Source organism: Cibotium barometz, chromosome 44, assembly GCF_041138505.1.
Source record: "Cibotium barometz isolate CiBa-2024 chromosome 44, ASM4113850v1, whole genome shotgun sequence".
Lineage (NCBI taxonomy): Eukaryota > Viridiplantae > Streptophyta > Polypodiopsida > Cyatheales > Cibotiaceae > Cibotium > Cibotium barometz.
Window position 1 is genome coordinate 28,591,345 of NC_141089.1, and position 21,570 is coordinate 28,612,914.

General features: G+C 40.1%; 1 long non-coding RNA gene across 1 annotated transcript; it reads left to right on the forward strand.

Moving 5' to 3' along the window:
- Positions 1 to 19,080: 19,080 nt before the first annotated feature.
- Positions 19,081 to 19,701, forward strand: LOC147613160 (uncharacterized). The gene is made up of 2 exons (XR_015263369.1): positions 19,081 to 19,500; positions 19,590 to 19,701. It is a non-coding gene; the product is annotated as an uncharacterized LOC147613160 (long non-coding RNA).
- The last annotated feature ends 1,869 nt before the right edge of the window (positions 19,702 to 21,570 follow it).

Here is a 21,570-nt window from a genome sequence, read left to right on the forward strand (position 1 = left end):
GAAAGGGTCAAGATGCCTGGGAAACTTCAACCCTTGGATATTCCCCAAATGAAGTGGGAGTGCATTAGTATGGATTTTGTCACAAGTCTCCCCACCACTGTACAAGGAGGATATGACTCCATTCTAGTAGTAGTGGACTTACTTACCAAAGTAGCTCACCTTATACCAGCAAAGAAGACCTTCAAAGCTTCTGATTTTGCTGGAATATTCATCAAGGAAGTCTTCAAACTTCATGGTCTCCCAAAAAGGATAGTGGGATTTTGACTTCACTTCAAAGTTTTGGCAGTCCTTATTTCAAGCCCTGGGCACTCAACTTTGCTTTAGCATTGCCTCATCGGAGATGCTAAAATCTAGTGTGGTGCCGTGATGACAAGGGAGTCACCGAGCATTCTCAAACATGGGAAGACATCAAGCAGGCCGTGAAGGAAAGATATCTTTCCCCCATGAATCCATAAAGATGAATGAGTTTTTTAGTCTTAGGTAGTACAACATAACTCTTGAGGACTACTATTCCAAATTTATCACTCTTCAGAAGTATGCCCCAGCTATGACTACTTCCCAGCAAGTGGCTCGTTTTTGCCAAGGGTTAAATGTACCCTTAGATTCCTGCCTTGAAGCAATAAGGCCAAGCACATTATAGGATGCTCTCATACGAGCAAAGCCCCTTGTGAAAGAAATGAGGACTGACAAAGCTAAGCCTCAAAAGAGATCTTACCTTGAGGCAAATCCTAAAGATCAACCCTACAAGAAACTCGAATAGAATTTTCCCTACTACTACAAGAGAGGGCGGCAAAGCAACTCTTTTGTCCCCCGCTTGTATGCTGCTTCTTCCAGAGAAGGCCCTCTGTGTTTTGAATGCAATGAGCCAGGACACTTTAGGGCCAACTATCCCAAGATGGCAACATCATTTCCCCAAGGTGGAACATGAAATCAAGGCCGTGGAACCCCTATCCACCAAGGGCAAGAGGCGGTGGACCTGGCAGAGGCCGTGGAGGAGTAGTTGCTAGGACCGCATGTATTATAAGTGAAGAATCGACGTTGGAAATGGCTCAAGAAGAGCGCGCAACAGTCCATGCGGTGGTAGAACACCAAATAAACAATTTGGTGTAATCCAAAACCCTAGCCACTCATCACACGGTAAGCCATTCCAGCTTTTAATTGATTGTGGCAGTACCTATTCATTTCTTTCTCGTAGGTGTTTGCAAAAATTAAACATGAGCCAAAAAATAGCTAGAAGAATGATTGTAGAGTTAGCCAGTGGGAAAGAAGTAGTATCTCGCAACTCTGTAGAAAACCTTGATGGATAATGAGTAAACTCATGGTCACTTTAGAGTCTTGCCATTAGGAATTTACGACGGAATCCTTGGGATGGACTTGTTAATTGCAAACAAAGCTAGCATTCACTGTAACCAGGGGAGTATCACTTTTGAAAATGAGAATGGCCAAGTAATATCTGTTCAGGGGAAAATAGAAAAACCTAAATCTAGGGTAGTCAAGGCAAAACATCTTCTCAAGGGAGCACGTAAGGGTCAGCAAGTTTTCTTAGTCAAGCTCAACAAAGCCATTGAACCTAGTAAGGAGACAGAACCCTCTTGGCTCCAAGAATTCTCTAACATCTTCCTTGACGAGCTTACAGGGCTACCGCCTCCTCGAGAAGTCGATCATGAAATCGAGGTGATCCCTAGAGCTCAACCCGTCTCAAAAACGCCCTATAAAATGTTCCTTTCGAAAACCATTGAACTTAAAGAGCAACTTTTACTACTCATTGAGCAAGGATTCGTACACCCCAGTAGCTCTCCTTGGGGGGCACCTGTTCTTTTCCAGAAAAAGGACGTAACTATCTGCCTCTACATAGATTATCGAGGGCTAAATCAAGTCACTATCAAGAATAAGTATCCTATCCCTCGTATCGACGAACTTTTTGACAGGCTTCATGGGGCCAAAGTTTTCTCAAAAATAGATTTCACATCTCTACTATCAGATGAGAGTCAAGGAGCACATATACCCAAGACAACGTTCAATATGAGTTTACTGTAATGTCATTCGGGTTAACCAATGCTCCTGCAACCTTCAACTGCCTAATGTAAGATATATTCCGTCCTTACTTGGATGAATTTGTGCTTATTTTTTTTTAATGACATCTTCATCTACTCCAAATCAATGGAAGAGCATGAGGAGCATGTGCATAGAGTTCTGCAATTGCTATGCAAACACAAACTCTATGCCAAGAAGAGAAAATGTACTAAATTTACTCATCAAATTGAGTATCTTAGGTTCATCATCTCCAAAGATGGCATCTTAGTAGACCTTGCCACTGTCAAAGATATTCTAGAGTGGCCACCCCCTAAATCAGTTTGTGAAGTTCGTGGGTTTTTGGACGGGATGGTATAAGATTTTTATCAAAGATTATGCCTTGGTAGCTGCACCTTTGATGGATCTTCTTAAGAAGGATTGCAAAATAGTGTGGCTGCCAATCCATCAAAACACTTTTGATTAGCTCAAGGTCATTATTTCTTCTATCCCAATCCTGAAACTTCCTGATTTCACCAAGAAATTTGAAGTGGTTACTGATGCCAGTAGTCTAGCACTTGGTGGTGTTTTAGGCCAAGAAGGAAGACCAGTCGCTTATACTTGCTGCCGCCGCAAGCTGAAGCAATATGAAGAAAATTATGCCACCCATGATTTGGAGCTCTTAGTAGTTGTTCATTGCCTCAAATTATGGAGACATTATCTCTTGGGGGGCAAATTCCAGCTTGTAATTGACCACAAAAGTCTGAAGTGGATCTTCACCCAGTCTAACCTCAACATGCGGCAAAGGAGATGGATTGAAATTCTACAAGAATATAACTTCGACATCGAATTCCACCCTGGGAAGGACAGATAATGTGGTAGCAAATGCACTTAGCCGTAAATCCTTTTTGAGTGCAATTTCAATGCCAAATAATCCCATACTGGTCAAGGTGGAAGAAGTCTCATCTCATGATCTAGATTATCAGAGGATGGTGAAGTTAGTAGAAGGGGGAAATTCAGAGAAAGAGAAGAATCTAATCAAGTGATACTCCACTCATGAAGGAAGCCTCTACTTCAATCACAAGGTATGTATCCCGAATGATCTGCTTTAAAGAAACTAATCCTCCATGAAGCTCATGATAGTCCTACTGCAGGACACCCATGTTGAAATTAGAGCAATGTGATGAGCTATGGTGGATCAAATACTAGAATCAACATCATTAACCAAGTGATTAGATAATAATTAAGATGTAATTAGTGAGTAATTAACAAATAGCTGAATGTAAGCATGGATAATAAAAAACTAGCAGATTCTCATGTAATTAGTGAGTAATTAACAAATAGCTTAATGTAAGCATGGATAATAAAAAACTAGCAGATTCTCATTAGGCCAATGCCTCAATTTATAGAGTTTACATCCAAGCATCTAATCCCACTGATTTCTCCTTGATTCACTCCACCTCTTTTGCTTGATTCTCTCCACCTCTTCACTTTTCCCAAAATATCTCCACACTTCCTAAATCTTCTCATGCTACCCTTCATTCTCTCCCAGTAGATTCTTCTCACCTTTTCATAGGTTCTTTCACATTTACACATTCTCTTTTACAGCCTCTGACCAAGGGCTTGTTCCCACACACACCCTATTGACTTGTATATTTCAACACCTCCCCTCAAGTGAATACTCCTAGCACACTTGGACCCTATGCCAAGTTTCCCTCTTACTTGATAGTCCGTGACCAGTGGTGTCTTGCACACCTCCCCTCAAGTTAACTTAGCACACCTAGACCCTATACCAAGTTTCTCTCTTACTTAATAGCCCGTGACTAGTGCCTCAAGTCTCTACACTCATAGTTCTTGACACTCTCTCTCTCTATGTGTCCAAGGCTTACTCTACAAGTGCCCACGACCTTGACTAAAGTACTCACACATACATCTATCTACCATGTGGCCTACATCATCGGTGGCTCAGAGGTGGAGCTTCACATCTTCTCTTGTCTTCAGTCTTCTTGTCGTGGCAGCTTCTCTCCATGCGTCCGTGTCTTTCTCTTCTTTTAGTCTTCTTGTGGCAGCTTCTCTTCTCGTGTCCATGTCTTCCTTCAATGCTTCCTTTAGATCTTCTTCTCGGTGTGGATCCTCTTCTTGGAAAGAGATATTCTTCTTCTTTCATGGCTGGGGCCATGAGCTTGTCCGTCAGGTCAGCTTAAAGGGCCCCTATAGACCTCAACCTTCCCCTAATGTAAGACTTGAAATTGTAAGCATTAATACTATCTAGATGATGAATTCGAATGTGGTTGATATGATTTTAAATTTTGATTGAGAACTGGTGAGTTGATTTGGATTCTGATTGAAAAATGAAGATTTTTGAATTTTGACTGAATTGTAATAACTAAGCAAAACCGTAATAAGGATGAATGGGACGAGTCCCTGTGATAATGTTCGTAGCTGGAATGACGTTAATGACTTCAGCAAATCACTATGAGATTAGTGGATTGTGCTGGCAGATTACTGCTGTTAACACTTGACCCAGTGGACCAAGTTAGGGGGTGTCAAATTAAAACTCTGTAAAATTAAAAATTTCCATGGCGGACTGTTCAGATAGAAATCTCGATCTAATGGACCATTATTATGATAATGATTGAATGTTACGATCTGAGTGAATTATTATCTGATGATGAGTTTTATATAAGGGATCTGTATCCTAGGATTCTGTTGGGTTCTCCAGACTAAAAGGAACCCAGAATCAGTTGGATCTTAAGGATTATTGGTCAAATGGAAGTTCTATCCTTTTGAAGATGCCACCTGGGAGAAAGAAATCGAACTGTTGTGGGATCACCCCCAGTTTGCGAGATGAGGACATCTCTCATTTTTCAAGTGGAAGAGAATGTAAGATTCCTCCCTAGCCTCTCAAGATGTCCAGCATCTTCCCCTGTAATCAAATCCCTCTTCAAAAATATAAAAGATCTTGTTTTTACCTGTTTTGGCCTAGAGAGAGAAAAATTCTAGAGAGAGGTTATTCAGATTTTAAATATTTTTGGATGAAAAATCTCTCTTCTTATTAAAATATGTTCCCCTGAAACAAAAGTTCAAAAAGATTTTCAGAAGGTGCATTAGAAATCAAGTATAATCTGTTCAAGAGGCCTTATCCTAGGGGTCCAGATTTTTGAAAAATTTTAAATTAAGGTTTTGAGGGGCCAATCAGATTCATCCAAAAGTGTGGAGAAGATAAATAGAAGAAAGAAAGAAAATCCCCCCAAAAATGAGTAAATACTCACATAAGATGAAGAGTGGACTAAGGACCAAAGGAATTACTAAAAAAATGGATTTTTGACACCTCACAATGGGAATTTCCCCCCTCATAAAGGACGCGCCTACTTCACATGTGTGGTGGAGTTTAAAATTATCAAAAATTGAGATATTTCATCTCTTCTCTCTCCCAATTCAAGTCTAGTTCCAAAAAGTAGGCTAAACTGAACTAAAAATGGTCAAAAATTGAACAAACTGATCTGGAAAATTCTAGAATCAGTTTGCTTGGTTAGAAGCTCACTTTTTTCTTTAAATAGAAGCCTCCCCCTTTGTTGAAGCTTAATAGTGTTTTATGCACTGTTACTCTGCTTCTCCCAAGAGCCAAGAACTGTGAATTTCTTAATAACTCACTAGTTTTTGACCATTCCCTCTTCTAAAGAATTGGTGGCCACTCTTGTTACAAACAAGAGTAGATCCCTCAAACCATCAAGCCAAAGGAAAGCTCCCAGAATTTCATGTAAGTAAGAAATCTTACTTTTTCTTATTCTTTTAATGGTTTTCTAAATTGTTTGTTATCTTAAAATGATAAACAGATGCTATGCCTTCTTGGAAAGGCTTTTCCCCACTCTCATTCTTAAAATCGGCCCTTCTTTATCCTAGTTAAGTGATCTAATTGTTGGAGTTAAACTTTTCATATTGTTTCTCTTTTAAAAGTGAAATCTGATTAGAGTGCTTAAAACCATTTGGGGATAATTTTAAGTAATTTTAAGATAGAAAAAATTAAAAAATGCTCAGCCATACAAAGGAGGTTATGGCAAAATTTTCTAAAAATTGGTGAAGTAAGTTTTATCTTTTATTATTCAAAAAGAGTAATCCCCACCATTTGTGTATCCTAAAAGTGTTATTTTGATTTTATGCATAGAAAGGTGCATAAAGAATTTATTTTTATTTCAAAAGAGTTATTCTCATTAATTTTCATTTTATGCATAGGAAGATGCATAAAGAAATTTATTTTTATTTCAAAAGAGTTATTCTCATCAATTTTCATTTTATGCATAGGAAGATGCATAAAGAATTAATTTTTATTCCAAAAGAGTTATTCTCATCAATTTTGATTTTATGCATAGAAAAATGCATAAAGAAATTTATTTTTAATTCAAAAGAGTTATTCTCCTTAAAATTAAAATTATGCATAAATAGATGTGTAAAGAATCTTTATGTCAAAAATAAGGATTCTCTTGCATTCTAAGAATAGATGTGATGAGATGTGATGCGAATCAAATAGATGAGAATGAATGGATGGATAGATGTCATGAGAATAAATGTGATGAGAATGAGAGGTAAATAGATGTGATAAGATGGGATGCGAATCAGATAGATGGGAATGAATGGATGGATGGATGTGATGAGAATAGGAGTGACGAGAATGTGAGGTGAATAGATGTGACGAGAATGTGAGGTGAATAGATGAGAAGTAATGTGAATCTGATAGATGGGAATGAATGAAAGGATAGATGTGGATGTGTATGTGATAAGTATGGATGTGGATGTATGTGGGAGTATGTGGATATAAATGTGATGAATATGAACGAGAATTGAAGCGATGAGATGTGATGTAAATTGGATAGATATGAATGATATAGGATGTGAATGAATGATAAGGGATGTGAATGGATGTGATGTGATGTGGAGTGGGATGTGAATGAACGATAAGGGACATGAAGGAATGTGTTAGCATGTGAATCAAGATGTGAATGAATGAAATGTGGTGAGAAATGAATGTGATAAGATGCGATGTAAACTCAATAGATGTTAATGTATGTGAAGTGATGGGATATATGGGTAGATGCAAGTGGGTGAGATCTGATGAGGATAAATGAGGAAATAAGTGATGAGATAGAAAAAGATGTGAATAGATGAGAATGGGAATGCTTATGAAATGAGGTGGATTGATGTGTGGATAATGTGGATGGATTGATGTGGATGATGTGGATTGGTGTGTGTATGCTGAGTGAATGATGTGGATTTATGTGGATTGATGTGAATGGATGTATGGATAATGTGGATTGATGTGCATGGATGTTTGGATGATGTGGATTGATGTGGATGGATGTATGGAAGATATGGATGGATGTGTGGATAATGTGGATTGATGTGGATGATGTGGATTGGTGTGTGTATAATGAGTGAATGATGTGGATGGATGTATGGATAATGTGGATTGATGTGCATGGATGTTTGGATGATGTGGATTGACGTGTTGATTGATGTGGATGGATGTATGGAAGATATGGATGGATGTATGGATAATGTGGATTGTGTGTGTATGATGAGTGAATGATGTGGATGGATGTATGGATGAGGTGGATTGATGTGTGGATAATGTGGATTGATATGCATGGATGTTTGAATGATGTGGATTGACGTGTGGATTGATGTGGATGGATGTATGGATGATGTGGATTGATGTGTGGATGATGCGATTGGATGTGATTTGATATAGTAATGATGTGATGTGATAGGGATCGATGATGAAAATAAAATTGTGGTAAGATGAAAAAAAAAAGATGGGGTCTAATATGAAAGGATGCGGAGTAATGAGAAAAGATGGAAATATTGTTGGAACTATATTTGTTTGTGAAATCTGTTTTTAAATGACTGTTTTATGTCAAGAATGCTGGGGAAGGATTTTGAAAATCTTGTGAATGAGGTCGTGGAGACCTATCTGTTTTATGTCAAGAATGCTGGGGAAGCATTTTGACCATCTTGTGAATGAGGTCGTGGAGACCTATCTGTTAAAGTTGCAACTGCTGACGGAGAGTCATCGGAGGACGTCTCGCGTAGCAAGGTCGGCCGAGGTCTTGACCAGCCTCGGTCTAATTAAATGGTGAGCTTTCGGTACAGTGGATGAGGGACCAAGGAAGCGACCTATGAGTGAAGCGCTAGGTGACCTATGAAGGATCCTAGAGGGTGCTAACCATACAGTGCTCAAGCTCTGGGGGGTTGCCGAAGATACCCACAAGTACGTCGGGGAAGATTTTGGAACAAGGAGTAAGAGTTGTTTTCTGAATTCGGGCATGGATCTGGTTGGCTGACCTTGCTGGTCCTCAACGGACGAGTCCATGGCTCTTTTATATGGATCCGTTAGTTGATCTTGTTGATCTTTAAACGGAGATTCCATTTTGATATGTGAATATATCGCCAGTTACTATGAGCTAGGAACTATCGAAAAGGCCCCTGAGTGAACAGGTGGTGAGCGTTCTGGTTGCCAATGATGCCATAGGTACACCGATGAAGGAATGTTTGGAAATAAGGATTTAATTGGATAATTAAAGGATTATGATCAATGACACTATGGTTTCATTAAATGATTGTTTTAAAGATTGTTGAATATGTGAAAAAGGCAAGTTCATATTGGGTGTGTAAGTGATGTGACTAGTTTTATGTTTGTGTGAATATCCGGCTAGGGAGCCTGGAAACTCTTTTCCCTGGTACCCGGGACAAAACCTAACCAAATTCCTATTTGGATCCCATCACTACAGTGGTTGGTGGTGGGCGGTTGGCTAACCCATGGGACTCTAGATGGGGTTAGGTTGTTGGACTGATGGATCCGTAAATCGAGACAAGTTCTGTATAGTACGATAGATGAGGTAAATCCTGGATAAAAATTGTTCCATGGAAAAGAATCAACAGCTGTGTCTCTCAATGAGGAAAAAAGCGTTGGTCTCTATGATCCAAGTATAGACTTTTTCCCTCATCTAACTATGGACCTTACGGGTTCGGTCAAATCAGTTCAGTTAGTTCAGGCTTTTGTCTACGTCAGAGAAAAGTTATCCTGGAGGAATCACTCGTGCTTTCTGGGGGCAAGGAAAGTTTTTCCGAGTTCGGTTTTGGAAGAACCGATGGATTAGTCTCGTCTGGATATCCGTGGGTGAGACCCCGAGTGTGGGACCCTGCCCCGCGCGCAAGAAGTGCTACTTCCACTGCTAACTCCCCCAAATTCGTTGCATAGTGGGGTCAGGGATCTTACAGTTTAGATGACAACATGATGGAAGATGATCATGCTATGAGGTGTTCCGCATCTAACCAAGTGAAGCAATGGCTAAAGAACAATCGATCTCGGAATTGTCATTCCTCGAAATCTATGCAGCCTTGCTTAAAAGCTTTCAATTGGCATCTCTAAGAGAGGTTGAAATCCCTTAAAGCCAAACATCCTTAATGCCTCTATAAGTGAGGAGAGAAATGCTTTGTGTTAAGTGCAATCACTACGACCATCCCAGTCCCCATTGTGCATACAAGGCACCTGTCTTTCTGTACTGCATATATTGTAAATCCTTTGGTCATGATACTACAAAGTGTCCCAATTCATCAACAATTGACTCAAAACCTCCATCTCCCATGCACCAAATAGAAATAGTCCAAAGGGTAGAAACTACTTACGAAGTAGTTAAGCAAACACTTTAGTGTTTCTATTATCGTGGACCTCATAAAGTGCTGACTGCACAGTTTGGAATACTTCCATGCCCATAGTCACTGACACTTTGTAACCCATGTGTGAAAGATGTGGCATTGACCACATGTTCCAAGATTGCCCAAGACGAGTTCCTTCATTGCAGCTTGTCTCACAAAATACAACTCTAAACATCTTAAGTGTACAAAACGGGAAATTGTCCACGGTACCCTTGAATGTGCTTACACACTTACAAGACAAGGCACGAGAGAGTATAAAAAAGAATGCAAAAGATAACACTTCGAAATTGGTAGAAGAACATGTCTTAAAGTAGAAACCAAAAGAGAAAACAAAACCTTCTAAACCCAAGAAAACAAGAGACAACAAACTATTGAAACCAAGGTTAAAAAAGTGGAGAGGGAAAAGGAGCTTGTGTTGAAGGACATAAACCCAAAAGAGCCAAAAGCTACACATGATGTAGAAGCATCCACCTCAAAGGCCACCACTCAAACCACAACACCCATGTGTGACACCGGATACAAAATCTAGAATTCGATCTCATTGCATGGGCAAACATAATGAAAAACTGACAATCCAAAGAAAGTCAGAAGATGAAACAAGTTCTAGTACGTTGCTTAGTGAGGATGAAACAAGTTTTGATTCGACACTCACTACAATGCATAGACCAATTAAGAAACTAGAACCCGCCCAACCACCTCAAATTCAAAATCATGATCATATAATATATGTGGAATGCAAAAAGCAAGCTTAGGAGAGCATGCTTAGCATGGTTGAGTGTCTTACAGGATCACCGGTTGTGATTGAGCCTCATAATGCCAATCCTAAAAAAGCAACCAAAATACAAAACCCGGAGGAGTACTGCTTTCCCTTTCAAGAGGAAGACACACTCTCTATAGAAGAGTCATTAGAGATAGATTGCACAAATTATGCGGTTGAGAAAGCACGTGAGGAATTCAATGAATCCCTTAAGAAATAAAGTAGTCTCTCAAAACCTCATTTGGAGGAATGTTCTTCTCTCATGGTGAAGCCAGGATAGCATCAGCACTTGCACCTTTAAGGGCTTAACATGAGCTATACCAAGACATAAAGAGCTCCATAGAACGAGACTATGAGGATTCACAAGTTTTTGAACTCAGTTAGAATTGTTAAAGGACCAAGTGTGCCATTGTACACATTGGGAACTCTTGAAAAAGTTGAGAGCCAAAAAGAGGACGAAAATGAATGGGAATATGAAACAAAAACGAGATCTAAAGCTAAAACACAAATTGAAACATCCATGGTTCCTCTTGAAGATTCTATCATGGTATGGTTAGATTTCCCTACAGGCAATGATGTTAAGCTCAAAAGTGCGTTGATTAGCCCTCAAGCTAGTCATAACATCAAAACTCATCCCTACAGACAATGGTCTTGCAAGAGGATCCAATGGACAAAACATTGAAGTTCCCGATTACTTTAGCTATGCTACTTAAACAATCAGTGGGGAGATCCCTCCGATTCTGGTTGGATTGGAACTTTCCAATAAAATCATCACAGCTGAAGCACAACTTTATCCAACACGAGAACACAATCTCATGACCCTAAAGTTATGGGATTTTTTAAGGTCAATCAACACTAATGGCTCATCCTAAAAGAATTCCCTTTACACAAGACTTGAACATGCCATGTTTGGGGTATTTTGAACATAGAATGTATATTGAAACTAACCCTCTCACTTGCAAGGTTTTTTGTGGTTGAGTATATGTTGGAAGCAAATTTGATCTTGGGACGTAAATGGACTATTGCTACCTAATCACCATTGTGCTTTGCTAGCGATAGAGTCATAATGATGGTCAATGACACAAAGTTGACAATACCATACTGCAAGAAAGAGGATCCAACCTTAATGGATTTCTATGATGCTGAATGGAAAAAGTTACAAGCCTCTTTCACGAAAACCCCTCTACATAATGACCTACCATATGCATCAATGACTGACTTCGATAAATCATCTACTCCTTCAACGCCATCCTCACCAATGAAGTTTGATGCCAAAACCTCTCAATCATGCTATTCCTAAAAAAGTTCCCCATGCAACCATCTATCTTTATCAAGGAACTCAAAGGAAAATCCTCAGATCCAATGCCTCTTTATCAACAAATCTCACCAAAGGAGATGGCAATATGCTCAAAATCCTCATCATCGAATGCCACTCTGCAAGAGAATCGAACCTCATCGTCAACAATGCCCATTAGTCTCAAACCTGTAACCTCAATGCCAACTAATGTGAAGGAGGGCTCACAACCTCCCACTTCAACCAAAAAGAAAAACCCACCAAGACAACAAAAATCAAGGTATCTTAAGGGTATCAAAATGTGGGTGGAGAAGTAGCTACTTGTTGTTGCTCAAGGCTACTATGAGGGTGCCAATAAAATTTGGGTGCCTCGACAGTCAAAGCCTCTTCCTCAATGCAATAGTCAGGTGCCATGGAAAAATAAAAGTACTCCACAACATTCTATGCGAGTTCCTTAGCAAACTCTAACATCTCAGCAAGTGTGGGTACCAAAAGGATTACTTCAAGCACAAGGGTACTACCAAGATAATACCAAAGCTTGGATTCCCAAGCACATCAAAAAATCCCCTAAGGTTTCACAAAGAAGGAAGCCTCAGCACCAAAAGCATCAGCCACCAATTTATAATGCCATCATATGGTTGCCAAAATCGAACAACGTGAAGAAAACCTCACCACCGACTTTAACCCCAATAGCTTTACCTAAAGTTCGACGAATGAAGGCCCAAGAAACACCAAGCAAGTCATTCAAACACTCTCGTGCATTCAGTACTACACAAGAGCTTGTGTGTTCAAGCAACCCCAATGGTAACCAACCAGTAGTCTTACCTACCACTTCAACAACATTTGAGCCAACAATTCAAGGATCAATTCCCACGTCTACATGAAGACTTATGAGCACATCAAAGACAAACTCACAATGCTCTTTTCACCCCTTTGGATGTGAAGCGCAAGTGCAGAAGCTATGCGGCAGACATAAAAACTTATTCTCTTAAAAAGGAGAGTAGCCACAAGAACCTATTGCTCACAAGGTGGTAGTAAAAAAAAAACACACACAAACACAAGGGAGTCACACATATAGCCTACCTAAAAGTGGTAGAATATCACAAGAAACTCCTAAAGATCTTCAACAGCCATTATATCTTGTTAAGCTTATCGCTTAGCTGCTCTATGAGTACATATCCATACTCATGCACTGGAGAAAATTTACACCAAAGCCTCACCATCAACAACTTCTAGGTGCATCTTTGGATGGGGGGGGCATGGTGGGCGAAAGCCCGGTCAATGGTACAACCCATCGCTTAGAATTTTCCTTCAAATTACAAACTGCTCCAAATGATGCTACCATCTTCACAAATCAATGATCTTCAATCCTTAGTGAAGATATCTATATTGGCCTCGCAAGTCGACGTAATTCTTTCAATCCTCACCAACAAGTGGCTACTTCAACACAGAGCAGTTCAATAAGAGTCTATATGACTTACTTCTTGTACTTCATGTATATTTGCTTCATAAGAGCACTTAAATATACATAAAAACATAAAAAGCACATGGAAAGAAGCATGCAAGAATAGGTCCTACTGAAAAACATTTGGAAAAAATCCTATCACACAAAGGGACATCATCGAAGGCCAATTTCTTCAAATGATGAATGTCGCTTCAATGAATCAAATGAGGAATTGAGAATCACCATCTTGTTCTGATGATTATGTCTACATTCCTCTGGATCCTTCTCTCTCTTGTCTCCCATTATTAACATCTCTTAGTGCCCCCCACTAACACAAATCACATGTAACCTTGCTTATGATTGCAAAAAATAAGTGAGCAAGAAACCCCAAAAAATTCTCACACAAATAAAAAAATGTAATCGTTTGCAAAAAACCTCACCCCCCCACCCTGTTAGGAATTCCCAAAAAACCCCTAATCTCTTCATTCACTAACTAGCTTTTCATATTCCTTTCAGAGAAACAAAGACCATTGAAGGTCACTCAACATCAAAGCCATCGACAAAGCTTGTCCATTCTCCCTACACAAAGGTCTTCAACGTGATCACATGAGGACGGATTGCCATTAGGAAGGGGGGAATGTGAACCTATTCCTAGGGATAACAACAAGAACTACCACCATTATCTTACATTAAGGAGTCAAGGTAGATACACCAAAGGGTCATACATTCAAGATATGAAGCAATGGTGTCCAAATATATAATTTGGACAGGCGCCTGTAATGGTGTGACTGAGTATTTATGGCAATTCCCGCTTCAAGAGCATATTGTAGCATGTAGGATGAAGTCCCAAGTGATGTACTTCATGGATATATCTGTATGCAACCTGTGACATAATAGTATCTTCTGTGACTACTGCAGCAGCGATACTTCACCACAACCTGTAGGTCACCACATCTAACAAAAGTACATGTACATACACCCAATGTCAACAATACATGTGAAAATAATGTCTACACTGCTGCACCACAAAAACCAAATTTCAGCCAGAGAGTTCTCAATCAGAACTTCCTGAAACTGTTGAAAATACCTTGCAGTGATAGAACGAAGACCGAGATGCTCCCAAAGCGTGATTCTAGCCCCAAAACTTCAGTACAAATAACTACCTATCACACAAGCACCTCCAAGCTTGCGAAGACAGCTCCTCAATTGGAGATATGTAGTTCTCGAAGCTATCGAGGGGTGGCCTGACAATAGAGGATTATGCTGGAAAATTCAAGAGGATTCTCCACTGGCTATGGATGTAGCCAATCGCCTCGCAGAGAAAATCCTTAATTCTTATTTCATGAAGGGCGCCTCAGCAAGCAAGTCCAACAGTCCGTTTTGCAGGTGCCGACCTGACTAACATCACTATGGAAAATCAAGGTGCATAGAAACCATGGCCAGAAGCATGTGCGGAAGAACAGAAGTGGGTGGACAAACCGAGTAGGCTCACAAAAGCCGAACACCAGCTGCATGATCTATGAGAAGATCTGAAGTGGCAACTGATTCACATGTCGACAGAACAACTCCCCACATTGGTGCCAAGTTTCAACGAGCAGCTGATGGGTCGCCTGATGCCTCAGGAAGAGAAGACACCACCCTCACAGCCGTTGGAAGCCCTGAATATCGAGAAGGCAGACACTAAACCAAGGGAATCCCCAATCTATGACGAAGTCATCCCCATGATCCAGGTCACATTGGCTAGAATGGATATTGCTGAGGTGCTGCTTTGATGGAGACTCAGGGGTTACCATCCTATCAGATACAACATGCCAAATGCTCAAGTTAAGCAGATGGGAGCCTGCTCCATTCGCTGTCAAAATGGTGGATCAGCAAAGGGTATATCCACTTGGAATAATCCATGAGCTCACCTTGGAAGTATCTGAATTCCGTTTCCAGATTACAGTACTGGTTCTCTGGATGGAGGATATCAAAGGTGCTTCCATGAGCTCACCTGGAAGTATCTGAATTCCGTTTCCAGATTACAGTACTGGTGCTCTGGATGGAGGATATCAAAGGTGCTTACCAGATGCTTCTCGGCAAACCATGAATCTAGCAAGCACAGATCAAGCAAGATTGGGATGTGGATATGATCAATATCCGGCGTGGGAAGAAGAAAGTAAGGTTCTCCATCGCCAAGCAGTCGACGAAAAGTGGAGAAACTATTTCGACCGGAAGTAGTTAAGGGAGTCAACATGCTGGAAGGGTTATAACTCAACGAGGAGGAAGAGTATCTCCAACAAAATGCAAACTTGATAAGCATGTTCGAGGTTAACGTAGTCCGGATAATGGACAGATACCGATCAAGTCCTTCACACAATAATGAAGTCACCAGGGATCAATCCGATCCGCAAAACATAGGGCAAAGTCTAGATGAAGTTGAAGATTTTTACGAGGCTTTGGACGATAATGATAGTACCCTGAGCAGCGAAAAATGATTTTGACAGGGACCTCAAGCGCTCCAAGTGGGTCAAGGAAGATGAATTAATGGAGATGAATCTAGGAATTGATGCTGATCCGAAGATGGTCTGGGTCAGTGCTAGGTTAGATGTCGAGTTTTGGAAGAAAGTCTGGGTGTTACTCACATCCTTCAAGGATGTGTTTGCATGGAGCTACACCGAGATGAAGGGGATTGATCCATGATTCTACCAACCTCGGATCAATCTGAAGGAGGATACCATCCCTATCTGAAAATAGAGTACCGGATGAACCCAAACTATGCCAAAAAATGTGAAGGAGGAACTGGACAACCTACTTCAAGTTGGATTCATATATCCGATTGATTGGGAGACACGATTGTCCCCGATCGTGATTGTTCCAAAGAAAAACCAAAGTTGCGGGTATGTGTGGATTACCAAAAACTGAATGCCGCACAACCATCTTCGATCCCTTTCCCCAACCGTTCACAGATTCCTTACTTGATGCTGCCGGCCACATGAGTTGTACTCCTTCTTGGATGGATTCAGTGGATATTCAAGTTCAAATGGCCCTAGAAGATGGGAAGAAAAAAACTTTATCACAGACTGGGGAGCCTTTTTCATCCACTATCATGACCTTCGGGCTCAAGAACACTCCCACCACATTCCAGTGCATGGTCCAGGAAATTTTTGTCGATTTAACAACTTTCATCAATGTTTTTAGGAAATCATCTCAACATTTGATGCACCTGGAGTTGTGCTGCCTGGCCAAGTGCCGAGTTTCTGGATTGAGCCTAAATCTGGCTAAGTGTGCCTTTGCCGTCCAAATCAGTATGCTACTAGGCCACATTGTCTCCAAGGAAGGCATTGTAGTAGAGCGTGCCAAGGTGGAGGTAATCCGGACAGCTCCAATCCTGACAAATGTGAAAGAGCTCAGAATATTTTTAGGGTAGGTCAGATGGCATAGCCGCATGCTCCGGTATCTGGCACATGTCACCATCTCCTTAAACCAACGAATGGTGCAAATCAAAGCACCTTTAACCTAGTAGTTGCAGCAGGCCGATTTTCACTGGATAGAGGAATGCGACTTTGCGTTCTAGTGTCTCGCGCTAATGTTGTCCGAAGCACGTGTCATCCAAGCCTCGAACTAGGAATTGCCCTTTCACATCTTTGAGGATGCCTTTGATGTGGCAATTGGCAGCGTTCTGATGTAGGAGCTCGAGAAGAAATGGTTTTGGCCAATTTACTATGCCAGTCACAAGCTCTTCGATGCCGAGTGGAACTACTCCACCACACACAAGAAAGCACTTGGCATGATCTACTCGGTCACCAAGTTTTGTCACTACTTACTAGGTAATAAGTTTACCTTTCTTCATGTGGATCACTCTGCCTTGTTGTATCTGGTGGATAAGCAGAGTTTGGCAGGCAAATTGGCAAGGTGGATGCCAAGAAGAGTTGCAGATAACCTAGTCGATGTCGAGCTGTTCACAGTCGACGCAGTCATCCCAATTCCCCAAATCTGGTACAATGAAATGCTCGAATTTGTTACCACAAGTCTGATGGAAGATAGCCTTTCCAGAGATCAGCGGAAGTGGATCGCTATTCACAGCCGGTCCTTCCAAGTGATAGGTGACCAATTGTACAAAAAGGGGATTGATCAAATCCTCCGACGGTGCATCCCACCACATGAACAAGAAGCCATCCTCAAATAAGCTCATCAAGGAAGTTGTGGAGGGCACTTCGCTGGAGAAGTAACTGAGAGGAAGATCCTCTAAGCCGGTCTCTAGTGGCTGACTATAATCGGCAATGCCTCCAGATGGTCTAAGCAATGTGACAAGTCATTCTCTATCCATAGTCCATGCGTAGCAAAGGCACACTTAGCCAGATTCCTTGCTTGTCTATGGTGTGTGTGCGAGACAAAGTTGAGGGGAGATAGCTATGTTGTTGGTACATGTTCCTTTCATGCTTATGTTCTTGAGTGTGAAAATTGCGAGGAGTGAATATCCTTGTGTGAAGCATGGCAACCTCTTGGTGAGAACTTGAAGAGGAGGCAAGAGAGTGGTGTTAGTGCCCACTATCAAAGCTTGGAGTCTATCGAGTTATGAGCTTGGACACCGGCAAGTACCTTACCGACAAGTTACGGTGAGAATTGCCATTTTCATTAGGGGAAGGATGGAATATTACTAGCTTGTTTGTAGCATGCACAATATACATGCATAGGTGTTGATTGGATTTTTATTGGATTATGGCATCATGCACAACAAACATACATAGGTGTTCGTGTATAGTTACATAGAGCTTCTATCCATCGAAACTAACTCTACATAGGTGTTCGTGTATAGTTACATAGAGCTTCACCCCATCGAAACTAAACCTACATGGGTGTAGGTGTTTATGTATAGTTACATAGAGCTTCTATCCATCGAAACTAACTCTACATGGGTTTAGGTCATGTTAAGTCATCAAATAAGCACTGCAAGCTAAAGGTTTACATGTCTTGTGGAAGTTAACATCGACATCTTGAAAGGGTGACAATCACAAGAAATGGTAAATAGGCGACTTCTACTTTTCTCGTCATTAAAGGAAGGAAATAAATGGGAACAATCATTTGATGGTGGTTAGCATAAGCCAAAGTTTTTCATGTCCCATGGAAGTCAACTTTGCCATCTTGAAAGGTTGGCAGTCACTAATGAAAATAGTAAATAGGTACCTTCTACTTTTCTCATATCATTAAAGGGAGGAAATAAAAGGGAAATCAACAAAAGACGGTCAACATAGGCCGAATCCACCAAGTAATGAATAATCGATGCCTTTTTAGCTCCCATTCTAGGTTTTTAAATGGCATGCCAAGAAGGGACATGCTGATTAATTGAACTTACAGGGATTAGCTCTAAATTACGCGAGTCTAAGATCTAAACTTAAGTCCTTGTGGGACATAATTCTTTTATGTGTTTTTTAATCCCCTAGGAAAAGGAAAAGGCATGTGTACTCATTCAGACAACTCCTAGAAAACGTTTGCAAATCAACGTCGAGAAAGAAAACCTCAACGCACCTTCAAAATTAAGGATCTCACTTGTAAAAAATAAATTTGCAATTTTAAAAATCGATAAAATTTTACTTATATTTTGATTAAAAAAACCTTGAAAAAAAATTTGTGAATTTTAAAATTCCAAGTTTTTCGATTTGAGAAGAAAAATATACACTGGTTGAGAGTCTCGAGACTCGGCGCGAAAGTGTGAAATGTATATATGTAAGTGTTTTTTGGGCGGCGCCTGGCACTACGGGTCTGCTTTGTGCGTGTGTACGGTGGGTGTGTTGCAGATTACGGCTGGAGCCTGGCGGGAAAAATTGGAACGTGCATTTTTTTGCAAAGGTATGCAAAAGGTACGTGGAAAGCATCTAATGTTGGGCGCGGTCACTATAAATAAGACTGCAAGGGTGGCCTTGGAAACAAGCCATTGTTGTGTAGGCAAGTGTGTGCTGTGAGAGTTTGTAGTAGCTGCTGCTGCTGCTGGTCTTGTTGAAGCAAGCGAAGCCAGCCATAATTTACCATGGCTTCTAAGCGTGTGTTGTTGCTGGTGGTGGCCAGTATAATGCTGTTCCTGGTGATTGCAAACTTGAGGGAGGCCAATGCTGACGGTGGACCGACCGGTTTCAAAGGCGGCCCAGGGGGACCAAAAGGCCCCGGTGGTCCTGGCGGACATGGTGGCAAAGGTCCGGGCGGTCCAGGTGGCATCAACGTGCCGGAGGGGCTAAAAGGCCCCGGGGGACCAAAAGGCCCCGGCGGACATGGTGGCAAAGGTCCGGGCGGCCACCCTTGAAAGCTGTGAGTGTTGCCTTCTTTGTAAAAATTTTTTCTTCGAAATGGATTAAAATTAGGGCTCGACTTACAGTTTGGCTTAATTGTATTAGCAGGAGTTTATTGGAGTTGCAGCTCGAGCCGTAGCTTACTCAAGCCCCATCATGTAAATAAAAGGCATGTGTATTTGCCTTTTTAATCCAATAAAATTAGCGCTTTTCTTCTTAAGTTCTCTTGTTCTTCCCTATATGCTTGTGTGTACACGTTCTCAACTCTCCATACACGTTGGATGCACAAAGTGGCCACCCAACTACACACACCACCATTATACTTGGTTTTAGAATTTAATTGACAAATTACCTAAGCAAAAAATATGCTCCATAAAATTCTAGTTATTACTACAAGCATATAAGAATTATAATCAAAAAATTATATTATATATTTCAATACCCATATTTTAATTCACCTTTTACATAATCATGCGTGTCTTTTTGTGAAGTCCTCGAGGAGTCGTGCAAGTAGACGTTTAAAAAAATAGCCTTGCAATATCTCTTAGGTTTTTCAAAAATAGCAAGGCCTATTTAATACTAGGTTTCAAGAAATTAAGTGACTCAATTACCTCATCAAAAAATATGCTCAACAATTCAAGTTATCACTACAAGTGGTGTAAAAATTGCAACCCAAAAGAGAATATGCTCAACAATTCAAGTTATTACTACAAGTGGTGTAAAAATTGCAACCCAAAAGAGGATATTTGTGTAAAGCTTTTGGAGTGTATCTATAGAGAGGATATTCGTGTAGTCTGATTGCACATTGGACCCTCATGTATGGACCATGTTGTATATATTTTCTTGTTTATTTCCTTACAAAAAAAAAATCCAACCTAAAAAATTATATATTCCAATATCTATAATTCATGTTTGTAATCACATTGCCAAATGAATCCCTCGTTGAGTCATATTGGGTTTAAGATATTGACTCAATAACCTCTTTGAAAAATATACTTCGCAAATTCTAGTTATTACTACAAACAGTATCAAAATTCCAACCCACAAATTATATACTCCAATACCTATATTTTATTTCACCTTTTATGTAATCTCATGTCAAATAGCTTTTTTCTAAAAGCCCTCGAGAGGTCATGCATGTAGACCTTTAAAAAATATATATATATCCTTGATATGTCTTAAGAGGTTTTTCAAAAATACCAAGGACAAATTCCCCAGGTTGTGGGTTCGAATCTTCCCTGTGCTTCTAATGGCACTTGTGTGTAAGGGTAATAACATATGTACTTTCTACTTTCAAGCCATGATAGTTTTTTTAATTTTAACAAGGATAATTTTATACTTGGTTTCGAGGAACTAAGTGACTTGATTACCTCATCGAAAAATGTGCTTTGCAAATTCTAGTTTTTATCGCTACAAATGGTTTAAAAACTGCTACAAACGGTATAACAATGCGCTCTACAAATTCTAGTTATTGCTACGAACGGTACAAAAATTCCAACTTAAAAAAATATATTCCAATACCAAAATATTGCTTCACCTTTTATGTAATCACATGTCAAATAGGGTTTTTTAAAAGCCCTTGAGGGGTGCTTTTTGAAATTTTTAATGATAATCCCACATATTTGTTACTATAATAACTCTTATAAACACAAAATATGTGAGTAATTTGTAAAGTGAAGAAAAATGAAGTTTGTGTAAGAGAACATGACATAAAAATCAGTTGTGTTCTTTATGGTTTCTTTACATGACATAGGTTGTATTCTTTACATTTTTTGTTGTTGTAATTCACTTAAAATAAGAAATAAAAACTCATTTTAAAAGTATATTTACAATGATAGTACACATCGTATAAATTATGCCAAGTTTTTACGACCCATGCATTTACCTTGGAGTGGCTTACACTGTAAGCAGGTTTGCTTATAGATTTTAACCCTCGTAGCACATTAATGCCATGGTCAAGCTCGCTAGATGGTGGAACCCCATCTAGGAGATCATTGGGAAACACATCCCTAAACTCATCGCTCAAAGTGATTGCGTACTTTTGTTTAATTGTCTTAGTTTTAGCCTTGGTATTAACATTTTGTTCACA